General features: G+C 43.0%; 1 protein-coding gene across 2 annotated transcripts in view; it reads right to left on the reverse strand.

Annotated features, from left to right (window-relative positions):
• Positions 1–21,502, reverse strand: part of EPS8L1 (EPS8 signaling adaptor L1) — a 604,003-nt gene that overhangs the window by 473,103 nt on the left and 109,398 nt on the right. The window lies entirely within an intron of this gene.

Below are 21,502 nucleotides of genomic sequence, written 5' to 3' on the forward strand. Positions count from 1 at the left end.
GAATGAAGTGGGCCATCTTGGACAGGTGATCAACTACTACCAAGATAGTGGTGAATCCCTCAGATGGGGGGAGTTTCACAAGAAAATCCATGGAAATCATGCTCCAAAGTTTTTCTAGTACGGGCAAGGATTCCAATAGGCCCCAAGTCTTGGCTCTATCAAACTTATTCCTTAGACAGACTGTGCAAGATCTCACATAGTCCTGGCAATCCTTTACTGCATTAGGCCACCAAAAAGAGCGAGAGACTAAATCTGATGTTTTGCGAATCCCAAAATGACCTGCTAAGGGATGGTCGTGACATCTCTGGAGAATGAGCACTCGAAGTCCTTCGGGCACAAAGATCTGTCCCTTGTGGAAGTACAGGCCATCCTTAAGTTGCAGGCGCATATTTATGGGAGGTGGAAGATTGTCCATGGCTTCTGTTACCTGAGTTACGAGATCTGTCTGTAAAAGTAGGAAGTTCTTGGCTGGCAAGATCGTGTCAGGTTCAGACTGCATAACTGGGTCAGGAAACATGCATCGGGTATACCATTTTTTGATCCCGGACGGTAAGTCAGATGGAAGACGAAGCGTGAGAAAAATAGTGCCCATCTTTCTTGTCGTGGCCTGAGTCGCTTTGCTGTTCTCAGGTATTCTAGGTTCTTATGGTCAGTAAAGATAAGAATAGGATGGGCTGCTCCCTCTAGTAAGTAGCGCCATTTTTCCAATGCCACCTTGATGGCTAGTAACTCCCTGTCTCCCACATCCTAATTCCTTTCAGAAACACTCAATTTCCGGGAGAAGAAAGCGACAGGATGCAGAAGGGATTTGGGCCCCTGCCTTTGTGACAAGATGGCTCCTACCGCGTTCTCGGAAGCATCAACTTCAAGGATAAAGGCCAGGGCAGGGTCTGGATGTTTCAGGATGGGTGCGGTCGTGAACATGGTCTCCAACTGCTCAAAGGCTGTTTGGGCCTCAGGAGTCCACTTGAAGGGAATATGTTGCCTGGTGAGCTGTGTCACTGGTGCTAGGATTCCAGAGAAGTCCTTGATAAACTTCCTATAGAAGTTTGCAAACCCTATAAAGCGCTGCACAGCTTTCCTATCTTCAGGGATGGACCATTCTAAGACGGCGGACACCTTCTGAGGGTCCATAGAAATGCCTTCAGGAGTGATCACCAGCCCAAGGAATTGGATAGATTGTTTCTCAAACTCGCATTTCTCGGCTTTTGCGGAGAGGTGATGCTGGCGTAGTCTATCTAGTGTCTTTTTTACATGGTCTCGATGACTTTCGATGGAACATGAAAAAACCAAGATATCATCCAGATAAACGATTAAAAATAAATCCAGGTAGTCCCTAAATTTGAGAAAAAACATGCTCCTCGTAACCTTTGAAATAATTTGGGGATTAAAGGAAGGGGATAACGGTTTCTGACCGTGATTTTGTTCAAGTCCCGATAGTCTATACAAGGTCTCAAAGTGCCGTCCTTCTTCTCCACAAAGAATATGCCGGCTCCAGCTGGTGAAGTAGAGGGCCGAATAAACCTTTCGTCTATATATCCCCGGAGGACCTTTAATTCAACTTCCGATAGAGGGTAAATTCTATAGAAAGGAATTTCGGTGCCGGGCAGGAGCTCAATTGGACAGTCATCGCCCCGATGCAGCGGAAGGGTGTTGGCATTCTTTTTATTGAACACATCCAGGTACCCATGGTATGCCGTAGGGACAAGCTTCATGGTTTCAGGATCGGAGTGAATACTGAGAAGATGGGTTGTCACACCTGTCTCCTTGAGGGTACAGTGAGTCCTACAATATTCAGAAGAGAAAGAGATCTCTCCGGACAACCAATTGATGGTTGGATTGTGTGCTTTTCACCAAGGCATACCGAGGATAATTGGAAAAAGCGGGGAGGTGATAATATCCAGACATAGGAATTCTTGGTGTCCCGAAAAAGAATAGCAAAATATTGGCAAGGTTTCTTGTGTTACCGGACCAGAACTGATACCAGACCCATCTGCCAGATGAACTGCAAGCCTTTGTGGTTTAGTGCAGAGAGGAATCTGATTCTGAGTAACAAAATGAGAATCCATAAAGCAGCTACAGGCACCTGAGTCTATGATGGCCAGGACCGTGATAGTCCTTTCGGCCAGTTGTAGTTGCAGATGAAAAGAGAAGTGCGTTCGGTTAGTTCCCTGAGGATGCATCATGTGGAAGCAGTTGGGAGAAGGTTTGTTCGGGCAGGTAGCCATGAAGTGTCCTGCTTCACCACAGTAGAGGCAGAGATTAGACTTCTGCCATCGGAGACATTCTGCTGCGGATAACTGTGGTCTCCAAAAGCTCCTTCTAGCTGGATTGGTGGGCGATTCAGATGAGACAACATTCGTAGCGGGCCCAACTTCAGGGCATAACAGAAGTTTCCCATTAGTCCTTTCATTCAACCTTTCCCGAATCCGAAGGTCAATATGGATAGTTAGGTCTATCAGACTCTCCAATCTTGTTGGTACCCCCACTCAGGCCAGCTCATCGTTCAGGGTGTCAGAAAGACCAAGGCAGAACTGATAGCGGAGAGCAAACTCGTTCCACTGAGTATCGGAACTCCAGATACGGAAGTCAGTGACATAATCTTCCACAGGCCCTTGGCCTTGTTGTAGCTTACTGATCATAGATTCCGCAGTTTGGCGCTGGAAGGAATCTGCATAGACTTGTGCCATTGCTAAAAAAAATTAATCCACAGAGGTTAGGACCAGATCATGCTGTTCACGAAGATGGTATGCCCAGGACTGGGGTTCATTTCTAAGAAGGGTGATGACAAACCCCACTCTAATACTTGGTGAGGAGAAGGTCCTGGGGAGTAGGGAAAAATATAACTCACAGGAGTTACGAAAGGTCCTGAACTTCCAGCGATCTCCTGTAAAGAACTCAGGCATAGGTACCCAGGGTTCCAGTAGGACAGAGGTTTCAAGGATCATACTGGTCTCTGTTTGAGTGGCCGTACCACAGGTTACTGTGTCTGGGAGGACATTAGAGTTGGTTCGCAGTTTGATCTCCAGGTGTTTGAAGTTTCTCTGTAGGTCGTGTATCACGTTGAACAAGGAAGTCACAGTTTGGCGAATGTCCCGCAGTTGTGAGGCCTCCCTTTCAGACTCCATCATTGGCTGACTGCTACGGTCACGTACCTGATAGGAGACTGAATTGACGAGGTTGGCCTCACTTGTGTCACTAGCCCTGACCCCACTGAGGTTGGAACAGGGAGTCTAGGGACCAGGGGGACAAGAGCGCCAGAGGTTTGCTTGCAGCTCTTGCAGTTGATGACCTTGGTAGGCAGGATATCCTCTGATTTGGGTACTGTAGAAATAGACCAGGCAGGTACAGTGGATTGCTAGATGCACAGCAGAGCCAGGTATGTAGCCAGGACACAGGACTGGAGCGGAGTCGTAGGATAGCCAGGGTCATAACAGTCGGGCAGCGTGGTACAGGATCAGAAGGAAAAAGCCAAAGTCAGGATCAGAGCCGAAGTCAAGAACCGGGGGGCAGGAGAGTACTCAGAGTCGGGTCAGGAACAAGCCGGGTCAGAACCAAAGGAATCGCACAGGAACAAGCAGGACACAGGGGGGGAGCTGAAGACCAGTCAGCACTGAATCAGGGCAGAGGCGCACCTTAAATAGCCCATCTGGCGCCAATCTTCACCGTGCGTATGCACGTGTGCGTGCATGTGCGCAATTGCGCATTCCTGTGCACCTGCACACAACCGGCAATTCTTCTGCAGGATCTCTTTCGTGCATGCGCGTTCCCGATTGTGATTCTTCTTGCTGGAAATCCCTTACACATGCACACATCACTCCCATACTTAAAAAGCCCTCCCTGGACCCCACCAACCTGAACAACTTAAGACCCATCTCCCTCTGCCATTTACCTCTAAACTCCTAGAACGCTTAGTCTGCAATCACCTGAGCTCCCACCTCACCGACAACAACTTTCTTGACCCTTTACAGTCTGGCTTTCGCTCACTCCACTGAAACTGCCCTACTAAAACTCACTAATGATCTACTAACAGCTAAAACCAATGGCCACTACATCTGTACTCTTACTATATGACCTCTCTGCGGCTTTTTTTTTTATTATTTAAATATTTATTAATAATTTTCACAGAAATAACAATAGAAAAAAGATTTAAAAAAAAAACATTTTCATCTCAATCATCATAAATATACGATTATTTCTTATTATTTCAATTACCCCCTCTTAAAACCTTGACCCCTCCCCCCCCCACTCTGCATTTCCTTGACTTGTATCCAAAGCAAGCATATCCTACCCAATTTTTCTCTATAACGTTCTACTTTTCACTTTCTCATACTTATTACAAAATTTTCCCATTTTTCCCATTTCGCGAGATATATCTCCAGCTTATCTTCCTGTATATAATATGTCTTCTCCATCTCCCTAATCCAGTTTACTCTCTCTATCCACTCCTCCTCTTTCGGTATTTCTTTTTTCTTCCAATATTTGGGGATCAGGCTTTTTGCTGCGTTCAAATAGTACCCTAAACCTAATTTCTTATATTTACTAACTGATATCTCTGAACTGTGTAACAGGCACATCCCAGGATCTAACCCGATGTTCATTTCAATGATGTTCTCTATTAAATATATTATTTTTTTCCAGAATATTTGAATCTTTGGACATTCCCACCAAATATGATAAACTGTCCCCACTTCCCCACACTCTCGCCAACACCACTGTGATTTCTCCGCATTTATCTTACCCTCCACACTCGGAACAATGTGCCATCTTGTCAAACATTTATAATTTAATTCCACATCCCTCAAACTTACATTTCCGTGAACTAATCTATTTATTTTCTTCTGTGTTCCTTCATCTAATACCACCCCCATATCTCTTTCCCAATTCACAATGTGCAATGGTTTAGTGTTTGTGTCTAAATCTGTGAGAATTCCATATACTTTAGCTATTCCATGTTTCCCATCACCCCGTGTATCCAACAACCTTTCAAACAAATTCCAATCCTTTTTCGTTCTCAGGGGTTTTGGGAGATTTCCCCAAAAACGTTTTAATTGATAATAACGCCACTCATCTAGCCTAGTGAAGATATTTCCCTTTTCCTTTTCCAACTCTTTAAAGGTCTTCAGTTTCCCATCCCCCATTATATCTCTGAGTTGGACATCCTCCTTTATAAACCATCTACCTGTTATCTCTTCTCTACCTGGTGGAAAAAATTCTGTGTTTCTTAGTGGCATAAGTATAGAATTAAATTCCCATTTCATATATTTGTGTATTTTATCCCATTCCCTTAATACATTTACAGTGTACAAACTTAAATCCTCCTTCAATCCTCTATATTGTGTCGGTAGCCATATTATTCTATTCAAATTGGTTCCACTAAGTGTATTCTCAATTTTTACCCAACTTTTCCCCTCTAAATTGAACGTCCAATCAAAGATTCTCCCTAATATTACTGCTTTATAATATCTCTTTATATCTGGAACTCCCAGACCACCCTTCTCTTTATCTCTACTTAGTATTTCGTGGGACATCCTCGGTTTTTTCTTCCTCCAGATATATCCCGTTATCATTCTTTTTATTACTTTAAAAAAAGCTTCCGGGAGTTTAATTGGTATCATTTGGAATCTGTATAAGATTTTTGGTTCAATTATCATTTTTACCAGGTTTATACGTCCTAACCACGATGGGATTCCTCTCTCTAATGCTTTTAATTCCCCCTTTACTTCATTTAATAATGAAATATAGTTTAGCTTATACAAGTTTTTATACGACGCGCTGAGCCTTACTCCCAAATATTTTATATCTCTTTCTTTCCAAATAAAGGGAAATTCTTCTTGTATTTTTTCTTGTTCACTCTTTGGGATGTTTATGTTTAAGATCTCAGTTTTTGTTGGATTGATTTTTAAATTTGATAATTCTCCATATTCCTTCAGCAGTTTCATTAGATTTGGGAGTGTTATCCTGGGATTCCCCACATAAAACAGCAGATCATCAGCAAAAGCTGCCACTTTATGTTCTACACTTCCTATCTGAATTCCCCTTATATCTCCATTTTTCATTATTGTTGATAAAAGAGGCTCTAATGACAAAACATATAATAAGGGGGACAAAGGGCAGCCCTGCCTTGTTCCATTTGACATCCCAATGGGCTCTGTTTTTTCCCCATTTACTATTACCACTGCAGAGGGTTTACTGTACAGTTTTCCAATCCATTCCCTCATTCTTCCTCCAATTCCCAGGTCTTCTAAGGTGTCCATCATGAAGCCCCAATCTACTCTATCAAAGGCCTTTTCTGCGTCAATTGAAAGGGCCACCACCGGTACCTCCCCTTTTTTACTTCTCTGTATCAGCATCAGGGATCTCAGCCCATTGTCCCTGCCCTCTCTTCCTGGGACAAAGCCCACCTGATCTCCATGTATCCATTCAGGCATAAACTCCTTCAACCTATTCGCTAGGACCTTTGCATATATCTTAGTGTCTAAATTCAACAGTGAGATGGGCCTATAACTCGAACATTGCGAGGTGTCTTTCCCTTCTTTATGTAACAGTACCACATGAGCCTGTAAAGATTCTCCCCTCATGTCCATCTCTCCTCCCAGGGTGTTCATATATTTTTCCAATTTGGGGTTTAATATTTCACTAAATTTTTTATAGTACCCTGCTGTATAACCATCTGGTCCTGGACTCTTCCCCATCTCCATGCTTTTTACTACTACCTTTATCTCTTCTTGTGTAATCTCTGCTTCAAGGGAATTTAGTTGGTCCTCTTTTATTTTCGGTAATCCCGCATTTTTTAGATAAATCTTCCTTTTTTCCCTTTTTTCCTTTTCCATATTATTTACTTCATCGTATGGGGTGATATTATACAACTTCCTGTAATAATCCACAAACATCTTTGCGATCTCTTTATTTGAGTGGGCCAATTCTCCCTTAGGGCTTTTTATTTTATCTATATAATTCCTATTTTTTTTTTCCTTAAGGTTCTCATTAGATATTTTCCTAGCCTATCTCCCCATTTATAATTTTCACTTAACACTTTGTTATACACTCTCCTTCTCTCCTCTTCCATCAGAATTTCCAGTTCCTCTTTCTTTTTTGTTATCTTCTGCTTAATTTCTTTTAGCATTCTATTTTTGTGTATCTGTTCTAGCTCCGATATATCCTTTAAGAACCCACTAATTTTTTCTCTTCTTTCTCTTTTCTTTCTTGCCCCAATTGCAATCAGAATTCCTCTTATATATGTCTTGTGAGCCTCCCATACTGTTGCCTTAGACACATCCTCTGTCTCATTCTCTCTAAAGAATCTCTCAATTTCCTTCCCAATCCTCTGTGCAATATCCTTGTCCATGAGAAGTGCTTCATTCAGCCTCCAACCTACCCCTTCTGTTCTCTTTCCCCATCCCATCCTCAATACAACAGGGGCATGATCCAAAAGCGTCATTACTCCTATATCTGCTTTAACCATTGAGTCTATAAAGTGATGTTCTATCAATACATAGTCCAACCTTGAGTACATCTGATGTGCACTTGAGAAGAATGTGTAGTCTCTATCTTTCATATGCAAGATTCTCCATGCATCTACCAATTGGCATTCATGGATCACCTTCTTGAATAGTCTCAAAGATCTACTCCCCTCTCGCTGCACATTAGAAGTTGTATCATTTTGTGGATCCATACAAAAATTAAAATCTCCCGCCACTATTATACAACCCTCTTTAAAATCCATCAACTTTTTTAACACACCCTTCAAGTACTCCTCTGGTTTTTTATTTGGACAGTATATGTTAGCTACTGTGCACTCCACCTCTTGTATTTTACCCTTCAAAAACAAATATCTCCCCTCTGGGTCCACTTTTCTGTCCTTCAGTTCAAATCTTATATTTTTTCTGAACCCTATTGCCACCCCTTTAGCTCTCTTAATCGGGGAATCTGCATAATACCATGTTGTGTAATCTCTAGATTTCAGCTTCACCTTAGATTCTATCTCAAGATGTGTCTCCTGCAAAAAAAACACTGAAACTGCTTGATGATGTAATTCCTTAAATAACCTAAATCTCTTCTCAGGACAATTTAACCCCTTTACATTATAAGTGATGACTTGTAAATCTCCCATCCTTTATATCCTTCTTTTTTCCCTTCTAACTAGAGATCACATAACTATCTCTTTACCCTTGCTTTTAATACCTCTCTCTATCCTGCAGAGTATTACCCTTATCATCCATTTCCCTCCCACCCTCACCTCCCCCCAACCCCCACCCTCCCTAACCCTCCCCCCTGCCAACTCCTCCCCCCCCCTCCCTCCCGCCTCCCCCCCCCCCCCAGGCCTCTTATGCCTTTGGATCATATTCCACTTTTGATCCCTCTATAGGGGTTCGACTCTGCCCATGACCGCTTACCTCCCCCCCCTCCTCCCCAATGTCCCCTTATCTATTGATTCTCTATTTCCTCTTTTAACCAGCTGCCACTTTCCTGACCCACAAATGTCCAGCTCTCCCTCCTCCACTTCCCAACCAGGTATCACTTGTCTCTGCAGTCCAAATTTATCACAAAATTCTTCCATATCCTCCGGGAATCTTAAGATAGCTGTAGTTCCATCCCTCCACCCAATTAAACTTAAGTCACGGCCCCATCTGTATTTCACACTTTGTTTTTTCATCTCTTCTAGTAGGGGTTTCAGTGATCTCTTCCTTCTCAGAGTCCCTGCTGTCAAATCTGCAAAAATGTTGATATTTTTCCCTCCATATGTAATATTTGCTCTTCCTTTAATCTTTTTCCATATCTCTTCTCTATCTCCATAGTTATGGAATTTAACAATTATATCTCTTGGTTTTCTTACCCCTTTTCCTTGTTGATACTTCCCAATCCTATATACTTCGTCCAGTTTAAACATCTCCTCATCCAATTTATCCATTATGAAGTTCAAGATTTTGCCATATAGCTCTTTTAGATCTTCCCCCTGTGTCAGTTCCGGAACTCCTCTTACTCTGATATTATTTCTCCTTTCTCTATTTTCTTGTTCTTCCATCCTATAAAGCAATCTCTTATGTTCTTTTCTATCTTCAATTATCCATTTCTCTAATTGTGGGATGGTCTGAGCTTGGGCTTGTACCTTCTCCTCCATTTCCTCCACCCTAGTTAACAATTGTCCCAGATCTTCCCGGATCATCCCCATCTCTTGCTTTATTGAATTTTCCAAACCTTTAAACATCTCCGCCATTTCTTTTTTATTAGGTATTTGCATATCTCTTTCCAACTCTCTCGGTTCAATACCTTCCATTTGATTATTATATACTGGGCCCAGGGAAAGTCTCGGACTATTATCCAAACTTATTTCCAAATCACTTTTTTCACTTATTCCCTGAGTTCTTTCTGGGGTAACACTTCCTTGTGACACATACTTCTTAATCGTACCAGTTTGGGTGTTCTTAGGCCCGCTCCCTTTGATATTTTTACCTTTCATGTTGTTGTTGAAATTTTTACTCTTATTTCATGAAACTCCTGTTCTCTTACTCCTCCCGATCTTCAGACCTGTCCTAGGAATCCCCTAATTCTTTTATTTTCAGGTTGAGTATTTAAGGCACTGTCTTATTCTAGGCACCTAGGACTCTAGTGCAGGAACTCAATATATATAAAAGTCTAGTATACGAATCCAATGTATATGGAGTGTAAAAGAGGACCTGCAGGAAAACCCACGGTCATCACTCACCCACCACGTTGGAACCTCACTTCAGAAACAGTCCTCCTCTGTATTTATATCCACTTGTAGCCTCTTGAAGGGATTCCTAGGGGTCTCACGTAGCTCATGTACCTTATCTTCCCATCACAAGTCCCCTTAGATTAGCGTTGATATGCAGGTTAATAGTTGAAATAGAGAAAGGAGTAGTGTGGGAGTTAAGATGTTTAGCTGTATTATGAGAATGGAGATATAAAATTGTGAAGCTGTAAAGTTGTAAGGTTGAAAATGGCATGGAGATGGAATGGGGATGATGTGGAGGTAGGTTGGGTAGAGGAGACAGGGAGATGTTATGCAGATTTAGAAATTGTGTATATTGTGGGGGCAGTATGTCCTTTGCTCTCAACCACTTCACCCACTTGCTCAGATGCCGGGCAATCTCTCTCATACACAGAGCTCCCAGAGCTCCTCCGCGGCTTCCCACGTGTCGGTGCCGCTCCAATGCCTCAACCGTCTCACTGGCGTCTCCCTGGCAACCCTGCTCCTCCTCCGAAGCCGCCGCAAGACACCAGAAGAAACCACGAGGCGTCCTTCTCCCGGCTCTCTCCTGGCTCCAGGCTGCCCGACCGTCTCCCTGGCAACCCCACTCCTCCTCAGCAGCCGCCGCAGGGCGTCGTGAGAAAACCCTGAGGTGTCCCTCTCCCGGCTCTCTCCTGACACTCTCCTGGATCCGACCGTCCCCGGGACTCCGCGAACCCTCTCCAGCAGGTGGGTCCCCGCACTCACTCAATGCTGCTGGTCATTCTATCGAGACCTCATAGGGAGGAAAAACGAGGGGAGGCTAACGGAGAGTGCTTACTACACCCTCTCCCGTGCCGCCATGTTCAGGCTCCACCCCCCGCCCCAGCCCGATCCTGTACCAGCGAATCTCTCTGCGGCTTTTGATACGGTTGACCATCCCCTCCTCCTCAAAAAACTGCACTCTCTTGGTCTCAGAGACTCTGCTCTCTCCTGGTTCTCCTCTTACCTATGGCAGCGCACCTTCAGCGTTACCTATAACGCTGCCTCCTCCTCTTCACTCCCTCTTTCTGTAGTGGTCCCTCAAGGTTCTGTCCTTGGACCCCTTCTCTTCTCCATCTACACTTCCTCCCTTGGTCACTTGATAAACTCCCATGACTTTAAGTACCATCTCTATGGTGATGACACACAAATCTATCTTTCTACCCCTCACCTCACCCCTTCAGTCTCCTCTCGCATTACTAATCTACTAAGCGACATGTCCACTTCCTCAAACTCAATCTTTCCAAAACTGAGCTCTTAGTATTCCCCCCAGCCCGTGCCCCCTCCCCTGACTTCTCTATCAAGATCAATAACACAATCATCATTCCCTCTCCTCATGCCAGGGTGCTAGGTGTAATCCTAGACTCCTATCTGTCCTTTCACCCCCAAATCCAATCACTGTCCAAATCTTGTAGACTTCACCTCCACAACATCTCCAAGATACGCCCGTTCCTAACCTCGGAAACCACTAAGCAACTTATTCACTCCCTTGTTATATCTCGCCTTGACTATTGTAACTCCCTCCTCATTGGCCTACCGAATCGCAGGCTATCCCCTCTTCAGTCTATCATGAATGCTGCTGCCAGACTTATCCACCTTACTAACCGTTCTGTATCTAAAGACATTTATAACTCTGCCCCAAATTACATCATGGATCTTGTCTCTAAATATCACCCAAAATGTACTCTCTGCTCCTCGCAAGACCTCCTACTCTCTAGCTCTCTTGTCTCCTCCTCCCATGCTCATCTCCAGGACTTTTCCAGAGCTTCCCCCATCCTCTGGAACTCTCTAACCCAATTTATCAGACTATCGCCTACTCTGCTCACTTTTAGGCGATCTCTGAAAACCTATCTCTTCAGGGAAGCCTATCCTGCCCTCAGCTAATAATGGAATATTCTACTCTTTCAACCAGTCCATCCCCCACAGTTACTACTTTTTGTACCACTAGCCCCTCCCTTACTAGATTGTAAGCTCCAAGGAGCAGGGCCCTCCTTTCCCTCTTCTGTTGAACTGTATTGTTGCTGTATTGTCTCCCGTTATATTGTAAAGCACTGAGCAAACTGTTGGCGCTATATAAATCCTGTATAATAATAATACTAATAGTCACAGGATGGTGGTCATAAGAATGGACAATTTTAGAGCTGTTCTAAAACACAATCATTCCAAACACCTCCAATGCTTGTATCATTATAGCATGCATCTTCATGTCTTGTAAAGAAATAGCCTGGGGGTTTCTAGACAGCTTTGTTGGATAATGGTCACCCTATGTCTATGTTAGGCTCTGCCTAATTAGACAAATAAAGGATCTACCAAAACACTGAACCTAGACTAGCATACCTTCCAACTATCCCTGATGTAAGGGACTGTCCCTGATTTGAAACAAAGTCCCTCTATCCCTATTTCCTCCTCATTTGTCCCTCATTTTGGTCTGATCTATATACCGTATTTTCCGGCGTATAAGACGACTTTTCAACCCATGAAAATCTTCTGAAAAGTCGGGGGTCGTCTTATACGCCGGTATACAGCACTTTTTCGAGGGGCGGGGGTGTACAGGGGTGGGCAGAGGGGCTGCTGTACCTTACCTGGCTCCGGTTCCGGTCCCACGACGATCCGGTCCAGGAAGCGCGGCTGCTCCTTCTTTCAGTTCGGCCGCACGATGGTCGCGCGGCCGCTCGGCTCCGCCTCCTCACCGGTGATTGGGCGCCAGCGCTGGAAAGGCACACAGGCGACCAATCACCGGCAAGGAGGCGGAGCCGAGCGGCCCCGCAAAAATCAAGCGGCCAAACTGAAAGAAGGAGCAGCCGCTCCTCTCCCCCACTGACACTAACGATGGGGCACTATCCCTCCTCCACATTGACACCAACGATGAGGCACTGTTCCTCCCCCACTGACACCAACGATGAGGCACTGTTCCTCCCCCACTGACACCAATGATGGGGCACTATTCCTCCTCCCCACTGACACCAATGATGGGGCACTATTCTCCCCACTGACACCAACGATGGGGCACTATTCCTCCTCCCCACTGACACCAATGATGGGGCACTATTCTCCCCACTGATACCAATGATGGGGCACTATTCCTCCCCCACTGACACCAACGTTGGGGCACTATTCCTCCTCCCCACTGACACCAACGATGGGGCACTATTCTCCCCACTGATACCAATGATGGGGCACTATTCCTTCCACTGATACCAATGATGGGGCACTATTCCTTCCACTGATACCAATGATGGGGCGCAATTCCTCCCACTGACACCAATGATGGGGCGCAATTCCTGCCACTGATACCAATGATGGGGCGCTATTCCTCCCACTGACACCAATGATGGGGTGCTATTCCTCCCACTGACACCAATGATGGAGCACTATTCCTCCCACTGACACTAATGATGGGACACTATTCCTCCCACTGACACCAATGATGGGGCACGATTCTTCCCACTGACACCAATGATGGGGCACTATTCCTCCCACTGACTAATGATGGGGCACTATTCATCCCACTGACTAATGATGGGGCACGATTCTTCCCACTGACACCAATGATGGGGCACTATTCCTCCCACTGACTAATGATGGGACACTATTCCTCACACACTGACACTAATGATGGGGCACCATCATTGGTGTCAGTGGGAGGAATAGTGTCCCATCATTGGTATCAGTGGGAGGAATAGTGCCCCATCATTGGTGTCAGTGGATAAAATAGTGCCCCATCATTGGTGTCAGTGGGAGGAATAGTGCCTCATCATTAGTATCAGTGGGAGGAATAGTGTCCCATCATTGGTATCAGTGGGAGGAATAGTGCCCCATCATTGGTGTCAGTGGATAAAATAGTGCCCCATCGTTGGTGTCAGTGGGAGGAGTAGTGCCTCATCATTGGTATCAGTGGGAGGAATAGCACCCCATCATTGGAATACCATACTGAAATAGCATACCATATTGAAATCAAATCTGATGTTTTTTCATTTTTATTTGGTGTGCGTTGGAAGAGGGGTAGTCTTATACGGCGAGTATAGCCCAAACACTATATTTTAACAGGAAAAGTAGGGGGTCGTCTTATACGCCCAGTCGTCTTATACGCCGGAAAATACGGTAGTTGTATATCAAATGCACTATTTATCTTTCAAAAAGTGTTTCACAGTGCTAAACCTTTCACCCAGTTTTCAGGAATAGTAGTGTTAAAAGAAGCATTTGTGGGTTTGACTAATTTATTTGTATAACTCTCCTTTGAGGGGGTGTGGCGGGGACATTTGTCCTATGCCTACATACATTTGCTAATAGGTGTCCCTTGCTCCTATCTGAAAAGGTTGGAAGATATGGACTAGCAAGAACAATCTGCAGCCAAACAGAACATGCTATAATGGTGAGTAGGAATGAGCAAAGCTGCCTGGGTTCAATTCAAAAACAGTTTTGCGCTTGAAGTTTGAATACTTCTTAGCCATTCTATGGAAATCTATGGGGGTGAATCTTGTTTATTTATTTAGTATTTATATAGCGTAGTCAATTTTACACAGCGGTTTACATAAAGTATATTGTTCATTCACATCAGTCCCTGCCCTCAAGGTCCCTAACTCACATTCATATTTATGCATATTAGGACCAATTTAGGCAGGAGACAATTAACCTACCAACATGTCTTTGGAGTGTGGGAGGAAACCAGAGTACCCAGAGGAAACCTACACAGGCACAGGTTTATTTAATTACAGACATTTGTAGGGCTACTAAGAAAGCTATTGTCAAACAAAAGGCATGGGAAATCATGCATCAATACCAAAATGAAAAAATAAATAAATAAAACACAGCACCTCTTCATAAACAGACTTGTCAGCTCTCCCTAACAGCATTAAAGTAGAATAGACAAAAACTGTTTTTTTTTTCAATTTGGATAGAGTAAGAGAGGGTTATGATCCCTGGCAGTTTTTTTTTGTGCCATCTGTGTCCCATTGGCGAGATTTACCTTCACTTCCTGTCCCATAGCCAAAATTCCTTGGGGACCCCCAGGTCACCAGAACTAGCGTCCCCATTGGAAAATTTCCCTTCTATTACTTTTCTGGGGACAACCCCAAATTTTGGCTTTTACTTTAAATTTTTATTTCAATGATAATGGTAAACAAGACAAATAGAGTGAATCTCCCTAATGGGGGCACACAGCAATAAATACCTAACAGGCATTCTAATCCATCTCCACTCTGTCCAAATAAAAAAAGTTTTGCCTTTAGTTATACTTTAACACACAGACTGCTGTGAGCCCGCTCTTTTATATAAAGGTGGCTTGTTTTCTTTTCTTGAAATGATTGACTCTTGTAACTCAGCTGACAAGGGACAAAGGTTGTTCCTTATTTCTGACAACGAACCTGCAAAGTTTTTGTCACAAACGCATGGTTTCAACATACCCAAACCTAACCCCTAGTAAGATGTACAAGAACTACCGTATTTTTCGCTCTATAAGACGCACCTGACCATAAGAGGAAAACAAGAAAAAAAATATTCTAAACGAATGGACTGCAGACACAGTACAGGAGATGACCAGAGACTGCGGACATAGTACAGGAGATGACTGGAGACTGTGGACACAGTACAGGAGATGACAAGAGACTGTGTACATAGTACAGGAGATGACCTGAGACTGCGGACACAGTATAGGAGATGACCAGGGACTGCAGACATAGTACAGGAGATGAACAGAGACTGCAGACACAGTACAGGAGATGACCAGAGACTGCGGACACAGTACAAGAGATGACCAGAGACTGAGGATATAGTACAGGAGATGACCAGAGACTGCAGACACAGTACAAGGGATGAGCAGAGACTGCAGACAGTACAGGGGATGACCAAGAGACTGCGGACCTTTGGGGAGTGAGGGGGAGTGGGTACCTGAATTGACAGTCCTCCCTTCTGGGACCTGTCATGTGTCCCAGAAGACGCCAGACCATTCAAAAAGTGCAGCGCTTCTCGCGCATGCGCAGTGGGCATTCAGCTGTCACAGCCAGGTGCCCACACTAAAGATGCCGGCGCCGGAAGACTGTACAGCGCTGAACCGAGGAACAGGTAAGGTCCTGCTGCAGAGAAGAGCCGATTGGCCGGCCCGATATTCTGACACGTCGGAAATACCGGACCGGCCGCTCCATATTCGCTCCATAAGACGCACTGACATTTCCCCTTCTTTTTTTGGGGGAAAAAAGTGCATCTTATGGAGCGAAACGTATGGTATTTGTTTGGTTGAGTAAATTTCCTACACTTATGAAGAAAGTTGGTGGAGAACTGTACCCCAGAGTGGACAGAGATTCAAAATCTAAAGCAGCTCTCTGTCATCAGGTTATCACATAAGGCCCCTGGAGAGGGTCAGTAGATCATTGGAAGAATGAGAGTTCCACAAAGTTTGATTTAGTCCAGTAAGAATTTTATTTTTCATCACACACTAATCAAAAGCCAATGTGTGTTGGGGGCTCTAAAATCCACCTTCATTAGGGTGAAGAAACATAACAACATGAAATAATAATAGCTAGATATCTAGAGCTACAAAAAGTGAACAGATATGGGGACTTACGGAACAAATTTACGATCATGCCACATCCCAAAATGACCATAAACAAACAAAAGGAGAAAAAAAATGAATTTAAAAGGTGTGATTCCTCAGTCAGTGAATACCACCTTAAAGTTAGATAACACCTGAAAACCCACATGTTTATTTGTACACAAGAAATAAAAACTTCTGTTAAAACATCTAAGGAATAATGTTGGTGGTGGACATTGACTGAATGGGAGTGATTTTTTTATCAGCTGATGCACTTGGGGCTGTAAGTGGCAGGGTCTGCATTCATTCAGATGTGATTAACCCTTTAGGATCATCTCACCAAAACTGAAATTTTTGTTGCTGAGAAAGCATAAAATCTGACTGATATCTTAGTACTGATTTCTGGGAAAATCAGTGAGTCAATCATAGAATCACACAAGCAAGAAGCAGGGGCGGACTGACAACTCATGGGGCCCCCGGGCAATAGGGGATCATGAAGCCCCTGTGTCCTTGCCCAAACTCAAAAAAAGCCTATGAAAAAGGTACCAGGGGCATCTCATGGGGCCCCCTACTGACCCCGGGCCCCCGGGCAGTGCCTGAGTTTACAAATGGTCAGTCCGCCCCTGGCAAGAAGTGATCTCTCTGGGGGTGTTCCATACAGCAACTGTGTACAAAACACCTCCAGGTTGCCATGTTGCACTGAATTTTAGAGTGCTGCAGATTGAAACGGAAATATAATTTGTAATGATAAATTACAATAATATAAGCAATGTATATTGATATACTAACAGCAAGTTGTACATTAAATAATAACTATACTTCTCCCAGTGAAAAAGGCTCCCCATGTAAAAGACTCCCAATAGGAAAGTCCAGAGGGGCTATGGTGCGAAAAAGTATTGTGTAAAGTGATTTCAGTACAATGGACCAAAAGACACCAGGGTAGATCTTCATTGATAACTTTTACATCAATCACTTCACACATCGCTTTTCCAGATCAAAGCCCTGTTGGTCTTTCCTTTTGCTGTATCACATCAGTTCCATCTCCAAATCCAAACCCTACACTTGTTTTGCTGCTTGTTTAGTTTTTTTAGAATACAGCATCAAACACAGTAACATGTAATGGTGTGTATCCCATTACCTGCAGGTAATTGTTTGAGCTAAAAATCTCCCTTTCAGTGCCTCTTCAAAGCTGCCAGATACTACCCTGCTTGCCCACACCATTCTACCTTCACCCTGTGAATGGAGCAGAAACAGTTGAATGACAGACTATCTACCACCCAACACAGAACTCAATATGGGGGAATAGTAATAAAAGCAACATGAATGATGGAGAAGGCAGAAGAGGTTAGGTGAACAGAACAACTTTTCTCAGTAGCAGCAGCTGCTGTTAACCTTCAAAGTACTAGAAGACAGACATCCAGGGCAGTATCTGGTACATGTGAAGGAGGCACTGAACAAGGGACTTTTACCAGAAACAAATGCCTGCAGACAATGGGATTCACACTATTATGCATAACTAATGTATTTTTTGGTGCTGCCTACACCCCCCCTCCAAAAAAAAACCTTTAGCTTTAAGAATGTTTAAACCAGTAATTCATACATGTTGCAGCACAGTGGGTAAATGGTTAGCACTTCTTCCTGGCAGTACTAGGGTCGTTGGCTTGAATCCCAGCCATGGCACCACCTGCCTGGAGTTTGCATGTTCTCCCTGTGCCTGTGTGAGTTTCCTCCCACACTCCAAAGGCATGCTGCTATGTAAATTGGCTCCTGTCTAAATTGGCCCTAGTATGTGAATGTATGAATGTAAGTTAGGGACCTTAGTGTGTACGCTCCTTGAGGGTTAGGGACTGATGTGATTGTACAATATATATATGTAAAGCGCTGCATAAATTGACGGCACTATATAAGTACCTCTAATAAATAAATGTTGTGTGCTGTCAGTTCAACAACATCGACCTGTTGTTGCAAGTATATTCTATTTCGGTATCAATAAACAATATATGTTGAGTGTGTTTGTGTTTATTTTTTACTATGTTTATACTATATGAGAGAATGTAGACAATCACCTTGTGTTATTATATTGATGCCTTTAAAGGTATAGACTGATTATTTGCTATTAGAAGATCTCTGTAAGCATGCACAATTGCTCCCCTGTTGGTAATATCATTATCGAAGTTATATTATTTTTTTATATACATTCCATTAATGGATATATATTTCTTTCACTGCGAGCAGTATAGTTATTTTTTAATGCACAAAATTTGAATATATAAAATTAATTTTATTATATCATGGTATTTAGTAGCCTCCCTAATGGTCTGATTATGTGCTGAAAGCGTACATTTTTTTGCATGGAAATATGTCTTTTTTTATTGTAGGACTGTAATTTTTAGGAATAACTTACTGAAATCTGTCCAAACAAGAGTCTAGTAAACATCCCGGGTATGATAAAATTTGAAACACGAAATCATAAATTATAATATAATAATTAATCATAAAAAATAATAGTATAATAATAATAAATGTAATTCAATAATGTAATCAAACCAAAAACAATGACATTTGACATAGAGCGCCAAGTTTGCACATCAGTGAGCTTAGTCGCAAAATCGTTTTCAGTGTCTGATGACAGAATTCCCCACGAATCAATATCACTCAATTCTGCAAGTGGTTCTAATTTACTATCACTGTTCTCTAGCTGGTCTAAAACCGCTTTTGACCTAAAAAGACGCTTTTTGGATGCCATGGACATTTCTCAGTTTCCAGGCAGAAAGAACAGTAAAAATGCAGGCAGGGCACAGGACAAAGCACTAGGGACAAAATGTATGTGAAATGCTTTGATACAGTAATGTTATACTGTGTGATTTTAGTGTATTTAGTGAATGTCACATTTTGACATTTTTAAATTTCCCACCGGTTACGTCCCCCGTATGTCCCAACATCTCAGGGAACGGAACCCGGAAGACAGATGCTGGCATTGGCCGGAGGAGATGGCAGGGGGGACATCACGGGAGCGAAGGACAAGGTAAGTGCAGAAGGGATCCCGGAGCAACGCTGCAAGGTATTCCCGAGTGTAGCTCGGGGTTACCGCTTGTGGTGCTGAAACTTTACCCTGAGCTACACTCAAGAATACCTCCAGGGAGGTTAAACAAATATCTATTGATTTTAATGCTCATTTTCCTTGAAGCATATTTTTTGCATACAAATATCCATCTGGTTATACAGTATCAGTCTGGTTATGTTACTCTTTATCAGATGTGAGGATTGGTTTTGATTATTTTATATTGAATTGGATGATCAATTTTCTATTTTATCTTCCTATTTACAGTCATAATGACCATCTAAGATCGTTTTTATTACAGATCTAGTGTTTTATAGCATTTACTTTTGTTATTATGTTTATTGACTAGTGTCTGTGGCTCTACATAGCTAAATTTTAATATTTATGTTATGTTTCTTTAACCCTGACGAAGGGGGAGAGTTAAGCCTTTGGAGCGTTGGATGTTTGTAATTACCATATGATGGAAAATACATACTGGACTGAAGAATCTTTGTGGTGATTCTACGGATTCTTTTACAGATTACTTATGAAGGAGACCTTAAAGGGTAACTCCACTTTCGTGGGAAAAAAAAGCAAAAAAATTAAAATAAATAAATTATATAGCATATACAATTGTGACTCATATTGTAATTGAAGGGTATTAAAAATTACCTTTCCTTTCCAATCTGTATGTGCTGTAAATCTCTGTAAAATGCAATGCAATATGGCTACCTGGAGGCATTCTGTACACAGATGGCATAAAGAACGCCCCTAAAAATTTAATTTCCTGCTTGTGATTGGATCACTGATTTTCCCAGAAGTCTGCACTAAGATACAAGGCACTTTTTTTGTATCTCCTGAAACAAAAATGTCATTTTTGGTGAGATACTCCCAAAGAGAAATCACGCCTAAAGGGATGCAGACCTTGACAATGTCCTCATTAGAGCCCTACAGGTGCAGCAGCTGACTGATAAGTATAAAACCACTCCCATACAGATTCACTCTGCACATGGATACAGACAAACAAACAGGTATTTCTCCAGAAATAACAAAAGGTAGAGATCTGTAACAAAGTTTGGTAAAATCCTTGCAATGTACATATATCACCCAGAGGGGAATGTTTTTTTCTCAACAAAAGTAGAGTTCCTCTTTAAAGAACCATAGAGATACTGCAGATAACTATTCAATGCTCTAACTAATCTGCAGAAATATTCTGGGTATTGACAGACTTAACTGATATTATAATGTGTTTAAAGTGGTATTAAACCTAAAAGCCAATATTTATTATATTGCAGCTTACCATTTCTTAGATGTGATGGCTGCTTTAGCTTTCCTTTTTAGGCTTTCGTTCCCTTATTTTCACCTGGAGATCTGGCCAGATAGGCTCTGTTCACGTATGGGTGATTTGGAACTCTGGGCAAAATCACTACAATTCTGCCCACAATTCCAAATCATGGCAAAACACACAATTCATATTTGAGTGCCAATTATCGATCACACGAGAATCATGGAAAACATGAGTGTAAAATGCTCCTGGCTCAGGAACAAAATTTGGCCCCTGAGCTTCTTTGGAGCGACAATCCTACATAGGACAGCTTAGTTAAGTGAAAGGGCTTCCCCATGCGTGACACCCGTTTCCTCATGAGAATCGCACAAACAAAATTGTGAATAAGAAAACAAATTCCTGCAACACAGTGTGGATGAGGCCTTATGTTTGTTGTTTTTCAACAGAACAAGCTATCCTGCAAATGTGTCAACTAAAAGTTGTAACGGAACCAGACCCCGACTGCACTAGGGTATTTCCAATAGACTCCAGCTTCCCTGTCCGAACACAGATCCACGGACACCACCCTTGAAATCACTCAGGAAATAGACTGCTTTATTTTAACACAGACACAAGATATAAACATTCAAGAGAACAACCCACCTCCCTGCATAAGGACACAGAGCGGGGCAAATCAAATCTAGCAGTAAGAAACACATCAGCAGACAGTCCCATCAGGGGGAAGGGCTGATGGAAACACCCCCCACCAAGCCAATACACAAACACATACATCCCATAATACTTTGCTCCCAAGCTAGAGACACAATAGAACAATGGGATGCACCACATGGCAGTACAATGAACACCCTCCACACCCCACCTATACATGTCTACACAATATCAGGACATTCCACCCTGTACCCCTAACAGGCACAGGGT

This window comes from Staurois parvus, unplaced genomic scaffold, assembly GCF_062004578.1.
Source record: "Staurois parvus isolate SC_StPar_1 unplaced genomic scaffold, SC_StPar_1.0 ptg000032l, whole genome shotgun sequence".
In the NCBI taxonomy this organism is placed as follows: Eukaryota; Metazoa; Chordata; class Amphibia; order Anura; family Ranidae; genus Staurois; species Staurois parvus.